Raw genomic sequence first — 22,431 nt, forward strand, 5'->3', positions numbered from 1 at the left:
TAAGACATTTATTTCTCTATAAAAATTGAAAAACAAATCTCTATTGGGGGGAAAAAAAAACATTTGAGAAAAGTGGATTCGAATAAGGTTTTAACCGTGTGGAATTATGAACGCAACGATTATGGATTTTAAGTAAAAGATTATAGTCTAAGGAATAATCATGGTGCCATGGTTATCATGATTATTATTATTATTATTATTATTATTATTATTCATTAATTTCAAAACAGCAGAAAACTACATGAAACATTCAACATTAGAAACATTGGAAAATCACATGAAAACTTTTTATATTTAAAGTGTTGGCGATGTAGTGGCGCAGTAGGTAGTGCTGTCGCCTCACAGCAAGGTCACTGGTTCGAGCCTCGGCTGGGTTAGTTGGCGTTTCTGTATGAAATTTGCATGTTCTACCTGTGTTCGCGTGGGTTTCCTCCGGGTGCTCCGGTTTCCCCCACAGTCCAAAGACATGCTGTATACAGGTAAATTGGGTAGGCTAAATTGTCCGTAGTGTATGAGTGTGAATGAGTGTTTGTGGATGTTTCCCAGTGATGGGTTGTGGCTAGAAGGGCATCCGCTGCGTAAAATTTGTCTAATGTAAATCTAAGCTACATATTAGCTAATTATTTCCCTTTTAAAGTGAATAGATATAGTCAAAGGCTACTGATCATCGGTCTGAAAGGCACTTATGATCAACTATAATACAAAATCTTTTTATTTTTTATTTATTTTTTGTCTCTTTGCTGCAAAATTGTATATATTCCATACAAAATATGAAGATGAACGGTCCAGTATTGGTCACGTGACTCGCCGGCGCTCATGACATTCTTACAACTATGTGCGCCTGGAAAGCGTGGGCTTGTGTGTGTCACTCCCAGTATGCATATGCAAGCCACACCCCTCCAGTGGAAGTAACTAACTTGCGCGTGCAAAAGATGCGACATGTGAACGGCCCTTTTCATCTTAGTCCCTTTATCAATTCCCATAGCAGCAACCCGTCACTGGGAAACATCAATACACACGCATTCACACACACACACGCTCATACACTACGGTCATTTTTAGCATACCCAATTCACCTGTACTACATGTCTTTGGACTTGTGGGGGAAACCGGAGCACTCAGAGGAAATCCATGTGAACATGGGGAGAACATGCAAACTCCACACAGAAATGCCAACTGACTCAGCCGAGGCTCAAACCATCGACCTTCTTGCTGTGAGGCGAACATGACACCCACTGTGCCACAACATCGCATTATTATTATTATTATTATTATTATTATTATTATTATTATTATTAACACTGCCATCATCAATATTATTTGTAGGGTCATTAATAAAAAAAAAGAATCACTTAATAACTGTAAAAAGTGGATTAATGTCAGCATTTTAATGTTTTAATCGAACAAAGTGTTGATGCATTTTAAGAAAAACCACAAACAAATTAAATGTGTTATATTTTAAAATCAATCGATTAATACTGTGCAATTAATCAAAATTGAATTTTAATCTCAATTTAAAGCATTGTGATTGGCTAATTGTAAGAGGCTGCAATATGAAATATAGACAATGTATTTAATTTCCCCCGCCCAGAGCAAATCCTTTTGTGACAGTCTTACTAGACAATTAAAGGGGCACACGTTCGTTCTGCCCAATCAGAATTGCACAACCGAACTACACCCACAAAAAAAAAAAAAAAAAAGAAAGAAGGAAAACAAAAAGGGAAGCGGTGACAACTGGGAATAATTTTGTCCGATGCTTCATTAATAGACAAAGTAATTTCAAAGAAAAACAGCATTTGTAGTTTGGGAATATTTTGGTTTCAAAGTCCCAGACACAGAACAAAAGCAGGTAATTTTTAAGAGCTGTCGCAGAGTTGTTGCCACGCCTTACAGTTTATTGAGCTGGCGCTTTACTACAAATGTGAACTATGAATCAAATTGCAATCGCATTATCTGTAAAAAAAAAAAAAAAAATGCAATTAGATATTTCCCCCATACAGTACACATATAAATTTAATTCAATAATACAATAGACCATTTTGAGGCATGTAAACAATAAAACTGATCCTAATGCATCTACTGTTTTATATTATTTTCATAGCTTCCAAGAATTCAAAAAGGTCAACATATTGATAAACGATGTTATGTTAGCTGTTTTGATGTTATGATTGAATAGCGTCTGATTAGTTATGAAATAGTTTGACAACAAACAGCAAATGTTTATGGGCCAATGACATCACCACATTGAAATGGTTCATAGTAATTCAGTAACTCTAAATCACTTTTTTTTTTTTTTTTTTTAAACTGCATTGTACATAAAGCATGACCTTTCCTGTATATTTAATTAGGTACTAGAATTAAAGCTGTTGGATTATGTGTTTTGTGTTGGATTTTCACTGCTTCAGTCTTCTAGTCTGAATGGGAGAAGAGCAAATAAAGAAAGATGTTAAGCTATTTAATTTTTATTTCATTTTTTGCGGTTCAATTTTATACTTTAAAGTAAATTTGTCATATCCTTAGTGAAACTTGAAGAAAAAAAGAAGATTCAAATGATCATTTACGAAAAAAGTGAATTAGCATATCAAAACCCAATTGTAAAGCAGCAAAATTCAATTATACCCCAGAGCGCTGTGTTTCCACTGAGGATTGCATTGGCCAATTTTTATAAAAATTGAAAGCTACTTTGCGAAGGCATGGTTCACCACAGTGCAGCTGCAGTCTCAGTTACTACAAGTTAAAATAAATTCATGCCAATTACTTAAAGTAAAGATCAAGCGAACAGATGGAGAGCAAGAACCAGCTCTCAGTTATTCAGCGCTCAGTAGATCTGAGTCACATATGGGTGAAGCTTTTCTCCAGCACTGCACTGATCTCTGGGTATCAGATGAAGACGCAGGAGATCTCAGTCTCTTGTCAACTGGAGATTTTCTATTTTTCACCGAAAGCTGTCTAAATAAGATTGTTATACATATTAGACGTCATAATAAATGCCTGCAATCATGTGATTATCCCTTATTGCTTATACCTTTATAACCTGGAGAACCAAGGCCTCCTGGAAAGCTTTCTTTGTGTCTTCCTGGAAATGGTAAAGGAAAACAATGACGGAATCATGCTGTTTGTATGTATGTCGAAAGGAAGGCTTTTTTTCCCTCAAATCACATTTCAGTTATTAATAGAAAGACTCACAGTGAGCTTGTTTTTGAGCTTCCTCAAACATGAACTATTCCTATAGTCTGACATTTTCAAGATCATATTAAACTGTTTCTTATTTGAGATTTGTGTAGACACTGCAGAATTGAACCATAATAAAGTGAAATAGAATGAAATTTGATCATCTGCATGTGTTTTAAAGTCTGTGACTGTTTCATTAACATTAATTGTATAAAATTATGAATAGTGATGCTGTGGCTCTTTCCAGAAAACCATAAAGCACTGTTTATTTCACTTCTATATTTGCTCAATTGTGTTTATTTATGACTAGTTTACGTATATAATAAATTACATATATTTATATTTTACTCCCCTACAAAATCATCCCAAGTAATAACTTTGCCACACAGAGCTATTCAAGTCATCTGGTGAAATTGTATCTATATCACAGAGAAAAAATGTCCATGCAACCCTAATATTTACTTGTTTATTATTTTATAAATTGTTGATTAGGTTTAAAATTAAGTTTGGTGTTGGTGGTATGTTATTTTCAAATGCAATGATATTTTTGTAAATGAGACAGTATTTAGCTGTAATATGAACTGTATTTTACTGTAGCACTGTTGTGCTGTGTGTTGCTGTATTTTAACGTTGTATTTTGAAAGTTACAGTAAAGATATACAATATTGCAAGTGCAGAACAGCAAGATAAATGGTGCGTTAAATGTAAATACACACTGAAAAAAATGTAAAATGTTATCTGCTATCTGTTTTAAAAAAATAGCAAAATATCAGACATTAAATTACAGATATTTCCATAAATTAACATTTGCAGTAAATGTCTGTAATTTAACGACTGTTATTATATGATACATTTCTGTAATTTAATGTCTTTTTTTGCACAGTAAATTTTTGTAATTTATTTTTTTTATACCCCAGTTAAAAATAAATCCACCTGTGACTGAACATTTCAATTTAAAGCTTCAGCAAAAAGTTAAAGAAATTACATAATTTGACTTTGATAAAAAAGTTTGCAGCTCTTTCTTTTTCCCCGCTGAGCCCAGATTGCTAAATATTTACTGCAATTTGCTAGATTTTTGTATCCAAGCCCTTTGTTATCATCTATATATCTGTCTGTCTGTCTCTCTGATCTATTTGCTTGCTTGTAGTAGCAGTAATAGTAATTATATTTTATTTTAAATAAGCCCTTTTTTCTGAAGATTATCAGTGTTTTTAGTCAAGTGTATAATGTAATGTTACTATATAAAAAGATACAAATCTAAAGTTAACAAATCCAGTTTTAATTTTAACTCAAAATTAATTTGTAAACTTTCAGATATTTTACACTGCATGTTAAAAAAATAAAAACACTACTACTAATATTAATACATTTTATTAAGAATAATATTTTAAATGTTTTTTTTATTGTTGTTTTGTATGTATTTTAAAATTAATTGAATTTTAATTATTTGTTTTTATTAGTTAATTATTATTATTTTTTATTTACAGTGGTAAACTAGACTCGCATACTGATTAGGAAAAACATTTTTGCGATAATAAAAGAGACCACGAGCGCCATGCTGCCCATGCCCTGCCAGCCAGTCCCAGGATGTATGTTCAGGCATCACCATGGAGATAAAGTCTAATAGAAAATGCCATCGCTGTGATACCAGCTGTAGAAAGAAAGAAAGAAAGAAAGAAAGAGACAGAGTTGGCCTTTTGACAGTCTTAATTCATCAGTCTGCAGCCATGGAAATAATGCCAGTGATCTAGACAGTTTTTGTAAGTATTACTTTAAACTTACATCTTAAATGCCTGGCTGCACAGACATTTTAAAAGGTTGCAAATCAATATTGTTGTACAGCGTAAGGTATGGCCTGATGTTGGAACAACGAGCGGAGTGTATTTTATTTGCAAGATGTATTATTTGTAGTCTCTATTTTTCATTACAGTCGAGCAAGCGCTCTAAAAGTGACTCAGGTAAGTTATGAAGCCTGCTTACTTGTATCATTTTGTACACAGACAGGAACACGGTGTGCTGTGATGATTCACACACCGCTTGCAAATGTACGCATTTATCGATTATATCATGACATGCAGTTATCTGAATTCGCTCTCCTGAAAGAAGTCAGAGATGACATGGGCCAAATTTTGGAGAGATTCTGTTCAGTTGTGGTTTGATCTCTACAGATTTACAGATGCTGATGAAGTCAAAGTTTCTGATTGTGTTGTGCGATAAAAATCCAAAATCAGCATCAATGCTATTTATTACGATTTTAGAAGTTTTGCATGTGTTTTATTTTATCTTTTACTGTGTTCTTAATCCCTCTATTGTTATGTAGGTTTATAATGGCTTATGTAACTGATGAGAACACATAATATCACCTTGTAATGATAAACTTAAAAAATATATAATTAAATTAAAATGTGATTAACCCTTATGTTGACTTAAGGGTAAAAAGAGGACCCAGGCACCATTTTTACAGCAAAAAAAAAAAAAAAAAAGGTAAACAATGTTTTTTTTTTTTTTTTTACCGTTTAATGACTTTTTCTAAAATCACCCCAACATTAAAAAAAATAATAAATAAATAAATAAATAAATAAATAAATAAAAAAAATACTAATTATGATCGTTTTCATATTTTGATAAACACATTTAGAGCAGAACGTTTGTCTTGCAGGTTAGTTTTACTGACATTGTTTTTATTTTGATTTGATTTGATTTGATTTTAGTTTAGTTTAGTTTATGACTTTTTTTTAAATTACACTAACATTAGATTTTTTCTCTTTTTTTTCATATTTTGATGAAGCCTGTACAAATTTAGGGTACAATGGGTTTCTTGTAGGTCAGTTTTACTATTTAACCCTCCTGTTGACACACAAATGTCCCCGAACCCCTAACACACACACAAGAATCTTCTGCTTTAACTTTTCTGAAAAATGTCTTGCTAAACAGTTTTCACACTTACAGTATAAAGATACTTTTAGCATTAGAAAATGTATGCCTTACTTTAGTCAAAAATCTGTTTTCCACTGATTAAACATTGATGAAATACTCTACACTGATTATGAAAACCTAGATGTTTACAGAGTTTGTGATGAAGATGAGGTTGGTTCGTCATGCAAAATAGATTTAAGGATTGAAATTTAATTTAGCTGGTTTAATTATAGTTTAGTAAAGGTGGGTCATTTTTGCCCTAAGGGTGAACAATGTACACAGAATCCAGAAGACAACAGTAAGGTTAAAATAAATCTGTATTTTTTTCGTATAATATTTCTTAAAAATAATAAATAATAATAATGATTCCATATCGGTGGATTCTTAAGGCTTTATGTTGGTTTAGTGTAAATGTCATCTTAAAGGTGCAGTAAAATAAAAAAAAAAACATTTCAGGCTTTGTATTTCAGAATCACACAACAGGTTGAGTTTTGAGCAAAACATTTATATTGTTGTGAAAAGAAGTGCCTTTTAGCCATTTCTTGAAAATACATGTGTACTCAACAATGCAGTCTTCAATATAAACAACAGAAGTCATTGCACCCTTATAGCTGTATTCACAAATATGTTTGCATGCACAACTGAAAGCGGTGTTCCACCCAGCGCTTGGTTCTGATGTACTAATAGAGAGGTACTGCTGGGAAGTGTAATTCAAAAACAGCCCAATAATAAGGAACATTAGAATAAGCAGCCTGTTAGTCAGAGTAGTGAGCAGAATCTCATTGTCATGCGTGTCAAGGGATGTGTGATGTCAGAGCAGTGTGAGCCGAGCTCTGATTGGCGGGCTCCTCTGAGGATGTGCCCAGCCAGAGAATGGCATCAGCTGTGAGGCGCTGCCAGCAAGCAGAGAGCTCTGCCAGTCTCCAGATGTACACACAGGAGAAGAGAAGTGCTTTTGAAGCCTAAACAGAGGAGATCGTTTCCCATTCCATTTACCCAAATGAAGAAGAATCGATTTCTAGGATTCTCTGTTGCCACCTGTTCGAGAGAGAGAGAGAGAGAGAGAGAGAGAGAGAGAGAGAGAGATGAGGCATATTTTGGGTGAGAGCTCCAGTCTAGACAACGCTAAAGCACACAGTAAAAAAAAAAAAAAACTAAATCTGTTAATTTAGGGGTTTCCGAACTTTTCAGCCTGCAACCCCTAAAATAACACAATATAACACACAACCCCCAAATTCCTTGGAGGTTGTTATAAATATACAAACGGTGTTCACACAACAATAGGCCTATATGTAAACACGATCATATTGACAACACATAAAAAAGTGCTGCAGTCTAACAATCATATCCCTTTTGTAGTAATTTATTAATTTGTTTAATTTAATATTAACCTTAACTAAATAGACCTGCGGACACAATGTTTTCAGCTCAAGTCTGTTCTTGGTTCATTTTTAAATTTTTTTACATTTTTAATTTCTGATCGCCAATCAGAGATCATTCTCAATATTCAGTTGTGGCCTGTATTTTTTTAATGTATTTGATTGGCATGAAGGTGTCAAAGTTTAACCTGGTGCTTTAAAATCCATCTGCTGCAGCTGTCGATATTGCTGTGTTGTTAATCTAACGTAAACACAGTCCCATACGAAAAAATTATTTAAAGATTGGCTTTTAATTTTACTATTAAAACTACTATTTTTATCTTCTTATGGTTAAAATAGGGTAATTCTAATAATTTGATGAAAATTGTTTGACTTTTTTAAATCACCAAGCAACCCCATCTTTGTTCCGCAAACCGCACTTTGAGAACCACTGTGTTAAATAACAGTGTCCATATTTTATGATTCATAAGTGATTTTTGTTTATTTATGGATTTAAATTGCATTAAAATACATTGATCGCTGCTCTGTTGACTTTTGATGTTTAAAATTCAGCACACTAGAGTTTGATTTTCAGTTTGAAATAATAGAATGTTTATGTAAGAAATACTATATAGAGAAATACGTCTGTACAATAACAGAACATGTACTGACAGTTTATTACATGTTTTTGTACCATAATGTACAAAAGCAACCCAGACAATATCTCATTTTAAATTAATACAAATGTTAATAAAAGTTGCTTTTTCAAACCTTTCAAATTTGGAAGAAAGTGCAAGGTCCCATAATGCAATTCAAAAGCATAAATAAATAGAGAGAAAAAAAAAAAAGAATCACAAAATACGCAAAACTACTTGTTCACTGATTTGATTTCACAATGTACTGTTTGTATTAGCCAAGTCATGTCAATAAAACTCTTTAGAAAGAAATTGAGAGAGAATTAGAATTTTAACAAAATTTGCTTTTAAAATGCTTTAAAAATGCATTTTTACAAAAGAAGGGTTTACAAACATTAAACTATCACTATGTTCAAAGCCTCTAGAATTTTGCAATTCTATGATCAATGAATTTAACACAAAATCCATAAATTGTCATAACATTTTGTAGTTCACTTTTTACTTTTTGTTTAAAGTTAAATTGATGCTTATTTCCCACATAATTTGGACAGTCGGGACTGCTGCTCCACATCAATCATTCTGATCATCAATCAATCAATTTAGTCTAATAATATCTGATTATGTTCACAACATTCTGGAGGAATTGAGTGTTATAAGATTACAAAAAATGTTAAAAACAATAAAAATAATAATAATAGTAAAATAAAACTTCATTCTCAACTACACAACTCCAGGCACTACACTGAAAAAAAAAAATAATTATATATATATATATATATATATATATATATATATATATATATATATATATATATATATATATATATATATATATATATATATATATTTATATATATATATATATCATTTACTATATTTTTTTATGCAAGTCATTGCAAAAATTTGAATGGGCTGAATTTAAACAAATGAAGTTGAACATTACTAAATTTAATTTATTTAAATTCATACTGGCGATGCGGTTGGCATAGTAGGTAGTGCTGTCCAAAGACATGTGAATTGGGAAAGCTAAATTGTCTGTGTGTATGTGTGTGAATGAGTATGTATGGAGGTTTCCCAGTGATGGGTTGCAGCTGGAAGGCCACCCGCTAAGTAAAAAAAAAAACAAAAAAAACGCGGGATCGGTTGATTATTAATTTCACTGTGGTGACCCCAGATTAATGAAAGGATTAAGCCAAAAATTAAATGAATGAATGAATGTTACTTATTGAATAATATTTAGGCAGTACTAAATATTAGCAGAATATCAAAAAAATCTGTGAACTTCAACAAATTAATATAAATCAAGATTCTAGCTTGTACCATGCTACAATAATAATAATAATAATAATAATAATAATAATAATAATAATAATAATAATAATAATAATAATAATAATAGAGACTGGAGTAATGAAGCTGATAATTCATCTTTAAAATCACTAGAATAATTTTTTTATTAAATTATAAAATATTTTGAACAGTTATTTTATAGTTCAAAAACAATTCACAATTTGATAATTTCTACTGTATTTGTTATGAAATAAATGCAGCCTTGGTGAGCTAGAGAAGCTTATTTTAAAACATTTAAAAGTCCTACTGACCCCAAACTTTTGACCGGTAGTGTATTGTCTTCATTCTACTCATATAGAGAGAGAGAGAGATAGAGAGAGATGATTAACATGTGTGGAGCTCTGCCAAGAATAGATTTATCAGAAAAGAAAACATTGGAAAACAAACACAACAACATAATAAATTCTTTCTGCAGTAAACATAGGGCCAATGTACATTATGGCCAAAATGAGAGAAGGAATGAGAATAGGAGAGACAAGATACACTGCCGGCGAGTGTGCGTGTAATTAAAGCGGTGTACTAGGGGGGCTCTTGTGTTAAGGAAGCCCTCCAGCACCTCTTTCAAGCCGACGCGGCGAGAGTGCCTGGAACATGACAGTTGCTGATGAATCTTAAGCAATGTTTGTTCCCTTGTGGGCGAGACGACAAAGAAATAAATAAATGCTGCACTTCATCTGACGTGTAATCAAATGCAGAATCTCAAAATATTTTTTTTTCTGATTTAATTAGGGCAATAATGACCCAAGGCACTTAGAAGAGGGTTTAAAGCGGCTTCAGATTTGATGCCTTTGTTCGCAAGACTTCTGATGCAAAAACCGACCATCAGCCGGTAACAATACTCACAGGTATAAAAAAAAAAAAGTAGCTAGGAAGTAGAGCCACTATCTGAAATAAAAGAGACGTCTTTGTTCAATTCATTGTGAACTCTTAGGAAGCTGCAATTAGTGTTGTGACAGCTGCAATGCTGGGTAAGAATCGCCTTTGCTCCACTGATACAAACACAGTAAATTGCAGACACTTCATGCAAACGCTTGACAGATCTACTCTGGATCGTATATAATAAAGAATAATAATCAGTAATCATCTGCTTGCTTCTCCAATAAGCGTGACTCATATGCACTCAAGTTTAGTTGATGTAACATTGGCTGATTACATTTTAAATTCAATTTAATCTACAGTATTCTTCTGTCCTGCCATGTAGGATTTTGGATTGTTGAGATTTGTGTTTTTAAAAGCTCTCTCCTTCTTATCAAGGCTGCAGATACAGTATGTGTAAATACAATTATGGTAATGCATCTTCTATAAGTTATTTGAATGTTTTGCAACATTTCAAGGCTGAACATTTTTGAAGAAAAAATATATCTAAAAAATAAATGAAATATTAATGTAAAACTTTATTACATGTATGTGTGTTATTGTGTGTGTAAATTATTAAACAGAAGTTCAAAAGTTAGGGTAAAATATTAAATACAATAAAAAAGAGAAAAAATCAAGAGAAACAAAAGAAGATATAAAATTTTATTAGAATTTTTGTAGTTTGTTAATTATTTTTCAATATTTCCCTTGAATTTAAATGTATTATCTTTCTATTTCTAAAGGTGTTCGGTGACTAAAGTATAATAATAAATGTATCTGTTTAATAATCTGTTTTGTTCAAATGCACCAAAATTCATCCATCAGTTACTTTATTAGGTACACCTTACAAGTACCAGATTGAACCCCCTTTTGCCTTTAGAACTGCCTTAATCCTTAGTGCCGTAGATTCAACAAGGTACTGGAAATGTTCCTCGGAAGATGGGTACACTTTGGTCATAAAGGGATAGACATGGTCAGCAACAATATAGGCTGTAGCATTGACACAATTGGTACTAATGGGCCAAAAATGTGTGAAGAAAATATCCCTCACAGCATTACAAGACTTTTCAGACCAGGCAACGTTTTTCCAATCTTCTATTGTCAAATTTTGGTGAGCCTGTGTGAATTGTAGCCCCAGTTTCCTGTTCTTAGCTGACAGCAGTGACACCCGGTGTGGTCTTCTGCTGTTGTAGCTCATCCACTTCAAGGTTCGACATGTTGTGCATTCAGAGATGCTCTTCTGTATACCTCGATTGTAACGAGTGGTTATTTGAGTTACTGTTGCCTTTCTATCAGCTCCAACCAGTCTGGCCATTCTCCTCTGACCTCTGGCAGCAACACTGCATTTGCGCCCATAGAAATGACGCTCACTGAAGATGGTTTTGCATGAAAATCCCAGTAGATCAACAGTTTCTAAAATACTCAATTCAGGTTTTCTGACACCAACAACCGAGCCACAATTATGGTAACTTCAATCCCCTTTCTTCCCCATTCTGATGCCTGGTTTAAGCTGCAGCAGATCGTATTGACCATGTCTACATGCCTTAGTGCATTGAGTTTTTATCATGTGATTGGGTGATTAAAATTTTGCATTAACGAGCAGTTGGACAGGATACAAGTATTCATTTTGATAATTGGGTGTTCTCATTTATGCAGGGAAATGTATATGTAGATTTTTGTTTGCACATAAAAATGTGGGCCATTGAACATACATAGTTTATTTAAACTAAACTAAATATTCACATTCAAAATGTATTTAATTTTAATGCACACACACACACACACACACACACACACACACATGCATATGTATGTATATGTATGTATGTTGTGGTAAATTTAATTTTAGGCCAGTAATTCAGCTTAAGAGCCTATTTTTTTTGGTGTTTTATCTAAACACCAAAAACCCTGTTTTAAATTCAGGTGCTAAAACAATGCAGACAGTGCGTGAAAATAAACATCACTTTCATTGGGCACCATTCATTCTTACTGACTTCCCCTCGAGCGTTTTTGCAACAAGACAAATGTGTGTATCATTGCCAGAAATGTGTGCAGCATTCACAAAGGTGGTCACTCAGGTATTTTGAACATGTGCAGTCATTCCTTTAGAGAGTTGACCAAGTAAAGTACATCTTTTCCAGAGGTTTTTTTACAGATATTTTTTGTTTTGTTGATAATGAAACCGGGGTCCTAGGTGATACATTTTATGAAAGTCAATGGCAACTATCCTTTGGACGATACAAACAAATGTTGCTCTTGACGATGCATTGAGGTCTTATGAAACAAAACAATCATCACTGGAAGAAACTTTATTTACTAAATTATTACCTTTAATTCACAGCTTTGGAAAGCTCAGACTTTGGTCCTGAAATGTTGTTTCTTTTACAGACCTGTTATTCGCTGCATAAAACTTTTTCTTTTTTTGTAGGTTTGCTTTTCAAAGTACATTACGCAATTCTGAGTGTACCTCACGCAGGTGAATGCGCTTGTCAAACCACCAGTAGAAAACACACTCTTTGCACATGTGCACCAATCTTGCACATTTGCACTAGACATTTTGTTATGAAAAGAGAAAAACATTTATGAAGTGAGCTTCACACCGGTTGAGTGGGCTTTACAAACCACCTGCAGAAACAATCTTATGTCTTAAAACAAAACAATAAATCAATAAAACCGTGCCCCCCCTTCCCCCGCCTAACTCTATCACATTATCTGTTCCTTTGTATAATTAGCCCTTCTTGTGTGTATTTCCTCTTCTCATTGAATCACTGAATGCCTCCTCAATTGTAAGTTGTAAATGTAGAACTTTTATTAGCCGTTCCATTTTATGAATGTAATGTAATGTTTCAGCCAAAAATTGTCTTTAAAGGTTTCGTAAAATGAAAATAAAATTTTATAGATGTTGCCATCAGTTTGTTAGTCTTAAGAATATCTATAAGTTATATTGTGGTCCACAATGTGACAAAAAATTGCAATGATAAGATTTAATCATCCAAAACTTGCAGTTTGTCTCTTCCACCTTTATGGATCTGTGCTATTTTGACATCACCTCCTACTTTAGATTCTCATCAACTCTTCTGACCAATCAAATATTATCTCTAGTGTCCCTCTAGTGAAATGTCCCACCCTCTTAAAGGCGTTTCTCATTTGATTTTCATTTGTTATGCCTGATCTCCACCCCTTTCACATACAGAGCTGTGATTTAAAAAAAAAAAAAAAAAAAAAAAAAATATATATATATATATATATATATATATATATATATATATATATATATATATATATATATATATATATATATAATAATAAAATAAACATTTGGCTGTTTTCTTTTTTTTTTTTAAAGGGGAGGAGCTTCTCTGTCCCGCCCTTTCTTCATGTTTCAGTTAAGATTTCTCCATCATTGAATCATTGAAAAAAATAGACATTTCAAAGCCATTAACGGGATCTTTTAACCCTCTGGGGTCTGAGGTGATTTTGGGGCCCTAAGATGTTTTGACATGCCCTGACATTTGTGCTTATTTTAGCTACGTATACTATCGGCCAACATGTTATTTTTTTTATGTATTCAGCACAAATTGTGATACAATAATATGTGAGAAATATTGATGCACATGCTTGTGTGTTTTTTTTTTTTTTTTTTTAGAAAAGTAGGTTTTAGAGAGAAAAAAATGTAGCTGAAAAAAAGTCCAAAAACTCACTGAATGGGCCTGAGCAAGACTTTTGAGTAACCAGTCTTGTAGGCTAGAATATTTACTTCACAATTATGTGAAAATTATTATGTTCTCTTATTAAAGAAAACATTACAATGATTTACATTTTGCAAAGACTGTTTGGGTCAGAATATTATTTTATACTGAATTTTTATTATATTAAACTGTAGAAAAATAAAATCAACCACTTCTGGAATTGCAAGTAAATGATTAAATTAGCTAAAGCTTCATTTTGGGGTAAACAATTACTGTCAATAGATTGTAAAGACTCTGTCCAAGATAGGCAGGGTATAGACATGCATCTATATTGTTGTAGGTGGATTGCTTGTTTACTAATTTGCATTCTTTAAAATAGAGGACAGATGTGGGGAAGAGAGCCCTGCACACAGACAAGTGTAACAGTGTTGTTTACAGATGATATGATCTGCAAATTGAGTGTCGCCTGCAAAGCAGCTCCAAACAGACAGGAATGCAAAAGATACCGAGATACTTCTTTCACCCTTTGCCATCTAATAGAATGAATAAGAAATTATACAATCCATCCCTTTTCCCCTGCTCTGATTTGCACATCTACAATTCTATCTCTCTTTATCATTTTTTTTTCCTGCACATTGTTTTTTTCCCCACCATCAGCCAATCTATCCATCTGTCTCATTTCCCATTTAACAATCTCCTGCTTTTTTTTTCCTTTTTCTTTTTCTGACGCCTTCTTCAGCTCAACCTCGTTCTCTTTACTCTCATCCCCTTTTTTTTCTCTTGTCTGAAATTGGGAACAGAGCAGCTGGTAATTGAAGATCATTGTCTCTCTCCGGGCCCTCAGGATTTGCAATGCTTTTTCACCATAGCTCATCTGTGTGAGTATTCTCAGCTCGCTGGCCAATTTTGGCCTCTCTTTTTTTGTTTGCTTTTTTCCCCATAAACTCTGTGAGCCTTTTCGAAATTGGATTTTCATTTAAGAGAGCCAAGCGTATTGTGTTTATGCCACCGTCTCCATCTATCACGCACGATTCCTCGCCTCTTTTCATTCTGTGTCTCGTGCTCGTTCTCTAAGCATGGCTCATTTTGTCCTTTGCTCAAATCTTTACGTGTCTGGTGCTCTTCTATTTCTTATGTAAGTTCTTTCAGGCTTTCGACAAAGTGAGGATCGGTGTAAAAACAAACGGTGAACAGATTGAGAAGGAATATGATACCTGCCATCTAAAAAGTCTTTCTCTTTGAATGAATAGCAGGGTACAGCAGAGCTAACGGCTCTGTGGGATACAGGACTCATTTGATTGTACTTTCTCATAAAGCTGTAAACGGCAATAAAACCACCAGTGCAAAAAATGTTTCTGAGACACAATGTGATCAGAATAACGCCTTAAAAATTATTATTATTATTTTTAATTATTATTATTATTATTAATAATAATAATAATAATAATAATAATAATAAATATTATTATTAGTAGTAGTAGTAGTAGTTGTAGTAGTAGTATCTAACTAAACCACAATCACTTGGTTTAGTGTGGTATAGAAAAAAAAAAATGACTAAGATTTTTAGTTGGTTAACTGTCTGGTATAAGTTAAATGTGTGCTAGCGATATTGTCAGAATATCAGAAAATATATTATATCAGCTCTTTACCAAAACAATTTATACCAAAATAAATCCAATTTCTAATTTGTGTTGGAAAGGGTCTCGGGTGCACTGACATGAGTTTGTTTATACCATTGGTTGGTGCCCAATTTTTCTCTTATGATGGGCCAAAAACCAAACTTGATTGAGGCTAGTAGGTCGACTGTAATTTTAGTTGCAATGACTAATTTCCTAGTTTATTTATATATATATATATATATATATATATATATATATATATATATATATATATATATATATATATATATATATATATATATATATATATATATATATATATAAATATTTATATATATTTAAGTAGAAAGCATTACTTTATATCAACTAATATAGTACACATGTTGCTTTTTTTTTTACATTTTGTAATAAACGTATTAAAACTTGCTCATTAATAAAAACATGGAGTTACAGTTTTTGCCTTGATTTGCTTGCCAATGTCTTCTGCATATTATAGTGAAAGGGAAGCTGTCAGTCAAGTTTACATTATGTTGTACTATTTTGTATTATTTTTCACTGTGTCTGACGTCATGGGGTTGGTTCTGTTCCCTCAGCTGAACTGATTCAATGGAAGTACGGTAATGGACTGAACACAGAAACTTGAAAGCCTGATTTAACCCAGTGTGCAAAGTTGTGGACGTGGAGCTGTTGCAAATACAAGCATCAAAGTTATGTCTAATGTTTATACATTTTATATTTTTGTTTGATTTAATACCTTTCATTTGATGCACTGTGGTCCATTCTCTCATGCTGGTCCATCGCTGACTGATGAGGGAATTTACATTCAGACTAATGCAACGATTAAACCACATGACTTCACGCTTCACAGTCCCAAAGCTATAGTAAAACATGCCATTTTTTTTCTAAATGGTTAAGTTAATCTAGTTTACTATATATTTTCATTAAAGTGGAAAGAAATGTACAAAATGATGTAAACTTGACTGACTGCTTCATTTTCACTTTACAAACAGCATTTAATAGAAACATTTGATTTCAGTTTGCTTTTTCATGTAGCTTTTTGTAGCAATAAACCCTTAACCCTCTCAATCATTCTCACTCTGCTCTCAGATGGGATGGTGGGCAAAATCGAAGGTTAATGGCCAAACTTTGGTCCGCTAGACCTACTTTGAGCATCTTTTAAATATGTTTTAAATATATTGAAGTTTGTAATATATATTTTTATTAACATTGAGCCAAATGTACAAAAGTAATGTAAACCTGACTGCTTCACCTCCACTTTAAAAACTCTGACTCATTTACAGTATTTGTTATTTAACCTTTTTAAGAAGTAATGAAAGAAAATCAGTGATTTCATAGATAAATATACACAAAAATTGACTTGTGCTGCTTATTCAAACTACCTATTTTAAATGAGCTGAAACAACACAATTGTTACTTTTTTTTTGGGGGGGGTGGTGGGGTTAATGTTCAACCAATTTAAATTTGTAAAAACAATTAAGTTAACTTAATAATAATTTTTTGTTGGAAGAACATGAAGGAATTGTTTGGAACCCAGCATTTTTAGTGTATACTGAAACACTGCTGAAGTATTTAGTAGTAGTATTGTATCTTATTTTTCCATGTACACCTCAAATGATAGTAATTTTATGTTTTTGTATCATATATTCTTAAATAGTACAATTTTAAAATCCCTGTTTCATATTTTAATTGGTTTCAAAATGTATTTATTAATGTCATGGTAAATTTGAGTTTTCAACATCAATTTTTCCAGTCTTTAGCTTGAAATCAGTTGTGCTGCTGAACAGAAGAAAAAATACTATCATGTCTAATCAATTTATTGTATACTTGCTAAATATAACTGAACATAAAAAAAATAAAAATTTAACCAGAAAAAGTGTAACCTCAATGTGCCTTTTTACATTTATTTATAGTGTTTCATCATCGTTTCTCTGACATATTGCACCTGAAAGTACAGTAGATCTGATATCAATGTAAATTCAAAGAGAGACTGGACAGGACTCATGTTCAGGGTATGTAATGTCTATCCTCTCTCATTATTGATCAGCTGACATCCTCATGCATTTGCACATTTAAAGCAGCAGTGGGCTTAATTATTCATAAGAGCCTGGGTAATTGCATGTCACTTTAACAGTGTGTTTTATTGCTACAAGTGTAAGGGTTTGCAAATGTACTGTTTGATTTAGAGACTGTTGATGACAGAAGGGAGAGAATGGGACGGGTGGAGCCTGTGAACAAAGGCAGTTTATCTGAAAATATACGCTTTTTTGTTCATCAAGGGATGATCTAGATATGTTCATCAAGCTAAGTCTAAGAAGGTAATTTGAAGCTCATCTTCTGATCATGTATGTGATCATTTTGGTGCACAAAGCATTAAAAACGCTCTGTTACTATCAGCACAGTGACATCCTTTTGCAGCGATTTTTATACCCTCATTATCCTGTCTCTTTTGATAGTTCTATTTCTATCTGAAACCCTGCTTTTGTAGACAGGAAATATTTATATTGTCAAGCCAAAAAGCTTTTTTACATGACAATGCCACAATGTAACATTAATAATAAGAATAGAACAAAACAGGCTTTGTTTTAATGTAAGTTGTTAACATTTAATAATGGTTGTCTGATTAGTCCAAACAAAAGATAATTTTGTATTTTTATCAGGGTCTCAAAAAGTCTTAAATTTCAAAAACTGAATTTTAGGCCTTTAAAGGTTTTAAATTCACTAAAATAGGGTGTTGCAGGTCTCAAATCATTTTAAACGGGTCTTAATTTGTTTGTCCATGAAAAACTACTCAATCAGTACAACCAACAACTTAAAAAAACAAGTTTTATTTTTAAACTCTATTCATTAATTTGGTTTAATTATCTTTCTTAAAATAACACTTGCTTATAAGTAAAATATTTTCCACTGGCCCTTTTCTAAAAAAAAATGCTAAGGGTTTTTTTTTTTTTTTTTAAGTCTGAAATTTCATTCATAATTTTATTTCAAAGGTCTTGAAGTCTTAAATTTACTCTAACTTGGTGAAGCATGCAGAAACCCTGTTTTATAATTATATTTTATATTTAAATGCTTAATTGCATGTCTTGCTATCATGATAACATAATTCAGTGGCTTTTTAAATATGCATATTTATTAGTTGTTTTTTATGGGGTTTATTCATATCATTTCACTTATATCCATCGTTTTTACAGTAACTAAAAAGGTAAATAAAGAAACTGTAGCAGTGCTCCATCTTTAATATTACAGCTTTAAAGTGAGAATGGCCTGTTTGATTTGATAATTAGACTTCAAGTCATTATACAAACATAACAAGTTTAAGCAAAACCAATAATAACCCAGTTGATTGTTGCAGTAATTTGCCTTAAATGGAATCAACCTACAGTTTTCCATCTAGCATACAACATGCAGGGTTAGTGTTTGGACCTAATGTCCTTAGGTTCTTTTTTGTACTTCATTTGAGGGCAAAACATTTCTTTTTAAATGATTGAGTGACTGTATACAGTTTTTGAACCTTTCCACATCCCCACACTGCAATAAAAGTCGTAAATGTGCCTTGTTGTTCACGTGCCCCCCTAAACACATTCATTTCCTTTATTTTGTCACAGTAGATGCAGAATGAAATTACGTTAAGTTGACACTCAGCAAGAAAAAAAAAAAAAAAAAAAAAAAAAAAAAAAAAAAAATATATATATATATATATATATATATATATATATATATATATATATATATATATATATATATATATATATATATATATATATATATACACACACATACACACACACTTACTCACAATGTAGATATATAAAATGGAAACCATTAAAAATAGTAAAACTCAAGATAAGTTTCATGAACATCTAGCAAACAGCCTTCTCTAACCTGTCTTTACATTGTTTTATATTTGCCATAGACAGATAATGAAATGTAACAGTATTTAGAAATTTAAAAGACGTGACACTTTGGTGTTTCTTGTCTCGTGTGTGACACCCTCAAATCTCTCCACGAGCAATCGTACAGATGCGGATAGTTAGGAAAGTAAAGTAGACACCCCCAAAAGTTAGTTTTTTTGAGCTGTTTTGAACTACCCACACAAATTCAAATTGTACATCATTTTGGTCAAATTGTGTTTAAAATTACATAATTTCAGTTTATTGTTTGATTTCATAAAGCATGCCATGACCTGTATACGCTAATGAGCCAAAACTTTGACCACCTGCCTAACATACTGTAAGTTCCTTGAGTCATCCTTAAACAGTGCAGGGCTCACCAAGGCATGGACTTTACAAGACCCCTTAATGCTTCCTGTAGTATCTGACACCAAGATTTTAGTAGATCGTTCAGGTCTTTTAGGTTACGAAATAGACCAGATGTGGACCAAACTTGTTTTGAGATCTGGAGGTTAAGTCAAATAGCTTATCATCTCTTCATCTACTTTAAAGTCTTCATCATGATCATTAAAACATTCCTAAATGCGTGCAGTGTGAACACATTATCGTCATGAAAACATGTAGCTGGTTTGCAACAATGTTTAGGTAGGTAGCATCACAACCCCTCTGCTGGCTTGTCAATGTCCTAGTGGGTATTAGGTGCCAAAATTTCGCCAGGTAAACAGAGCATATGGACAAATCCGTCAATGTGATGTAAAAGACAATGGGACTCATTGGAACAGGGGACCTTCCACTGCTCCAATGTTTGGTTCCAGTGTTCAGCAATCGATTGTAGTCACTTTGGACAATGACAGGTGTGATTACATGCACTCCAATTGGCCTGCAAATCATTCCCTTTTCTGACAGTTATTAAAATGCGTGTCTGGCCTGTCATAGATCTCATAATGGCTTTGAACATCCAAGATACCCTTTTTTACCTTTAGCCATTGATGGATGCCAAAAAACCTGGTACCAGTTTGTGGTTTGTCCCTGTTGACCACTATTGGTTGACCGCTACTCACCAGTCTTGCCATTTCATGGAAATTCTGACCCACTTATCTTGCCATAACAAATTCTGACCTACTCACCTTGCCAGAACAATTTAACTATTGAAAAATAGTTGCTCAGATTTTGATCATGATTGTTTTTATTTACCCTACAATCTATCCAGGGGTCCGTTCTTCGTACGTGGATTACTCAGTTAGCTGGATTTGGATATTGACGATTTGACACGGTCCAGGATCGTTTCGTTCTTCAAAGCTGATCCGAGAGTTGTTGTCATAGCAACAGTTCTGCTAGGTCAAACCTGATCGGGAGCAGTTCAAGCAAAGATAATACAGAAAGTATGTTCCCAATTCTGATATTTTCTTACAGTAGTAGTTATACACTTGGGAAAATGGTACATATTTTTAACTATATATATATATATATATATATATATATATATATATATATATATATATATATATATATATATATATATAAAGTTATAGTCTTTAATAAAATACATTTAGTTATACATATTAATAAAACGTATGCAATCTGCACCCTCGAAATGAAAGTACAAAGACTGCCACCTGGTGGTGCAAAGAGAATTTTGATATGAACTTTTTAGATCGCTTTAGTACAAATTGTGTATAATAGAAATGCACAATATGTGACTTTTTTTAAAAGCAATAATACATTTATGCAGTCATAAACATGTTTTGATAGTTAATATGCCGGTGATTTAATGCTTCACAAAAGTTGCAGACGCCTTTACCAATATGAAAATGCTTTTGTAAACAACCAGTTATTCTTTACACAGATTAATAAAACTACTATAATAAAGAAAATATTTTCTAAATGTAGAACTAAATACATTGATTTGCATTGAAATACATGATGAATACTCTCGACACATGAAAGTGTAAAGCCTGCAGCTCACAACAAATGTGTTAGGTTATTGCGTGTCATATTTAACAAACTGTTTGCTGCTAATTTGATGTAATTTTGCTCACATTGATAATTGAATATTAATCAGATGATGTCATTACGCTGCTGTGCCGTCAGCCAATCGTTGCATTGCTGATCATGATTTCGAGGATCGATAGATCTGTCCTTCACAACACACGCAGCTATCTCAGATCAGTTTATCCAGATATTATAATCTGATTCGTGAAATTGTTTGAAGAACCAAATTAGCGAGAGATCAGTTATCAAGATTAAAAGATCCAGGATCTGCCAAATAATCTTAGATCATTTAAGCGAGGTACGAAGAACGGACCCCTGACCTTATGTGACCTTTTTGCGAGCTAATGTTTTGTAACTCTGATGCGTTTTGACCAGCAGTTAATGTGGTATTATAGTATTAATACTATTGTAGACTATGGACGTTAGCTGAATGAATGAATTGCAACACTATGTCATCATTTTGATACAAAGAATGAGAATATATGCTTCTCTTTCCAGCTCCCCATACAGCACATGGTGAAAGACTGCTGCCAATTTTTTTTTTTTCATCTTCTGTAGACCCTTAAAAAAGAACGTTTTGGCATTTGAACGTAACCCCCCCACCCTTGTACTTTTCATTCAGCGTGTTCATTAGTCTTCTCCGCTCATTATTTCCTCACGGTACCTCTCTATACACTGGACCCCGAGCATACATGGCAAGCTGAGGCGCTGTGTCTGGCTTGACAGTTTGGTTTGACTGGCTTTTGACGGCCGGTTCATTTAGTCTCCTCTGAGCAGTGGGCGAGACAGAGGAACCTGGCCATTTTGCTTGCTTGTCAAATCTGCCAATGTGAAGACAGTTTAAATGAGGCAAACCTGGGCAATGTGCCGACTGCAGGACACAGAGAGAGAACGAGAGAGAGGGAGAGAAGGGGGTTTCAGGGGAGAGAGTGAAGAAA

The sequence above is a fragment of the Danio rerio genome, chromosome 14, assembly GCF_049306965.1.
Source record: "Danio rerio strain Tuebingen ecotype United States chromosome 14, GRCz12tu, whole genome shotgun sequence".
Classification (NCBI taxonomy): Eukaryota; Metazoa; Chordata; class Actinopteri; order Cypriniformes; family Danionidae; genus Danio; species Danio rerio.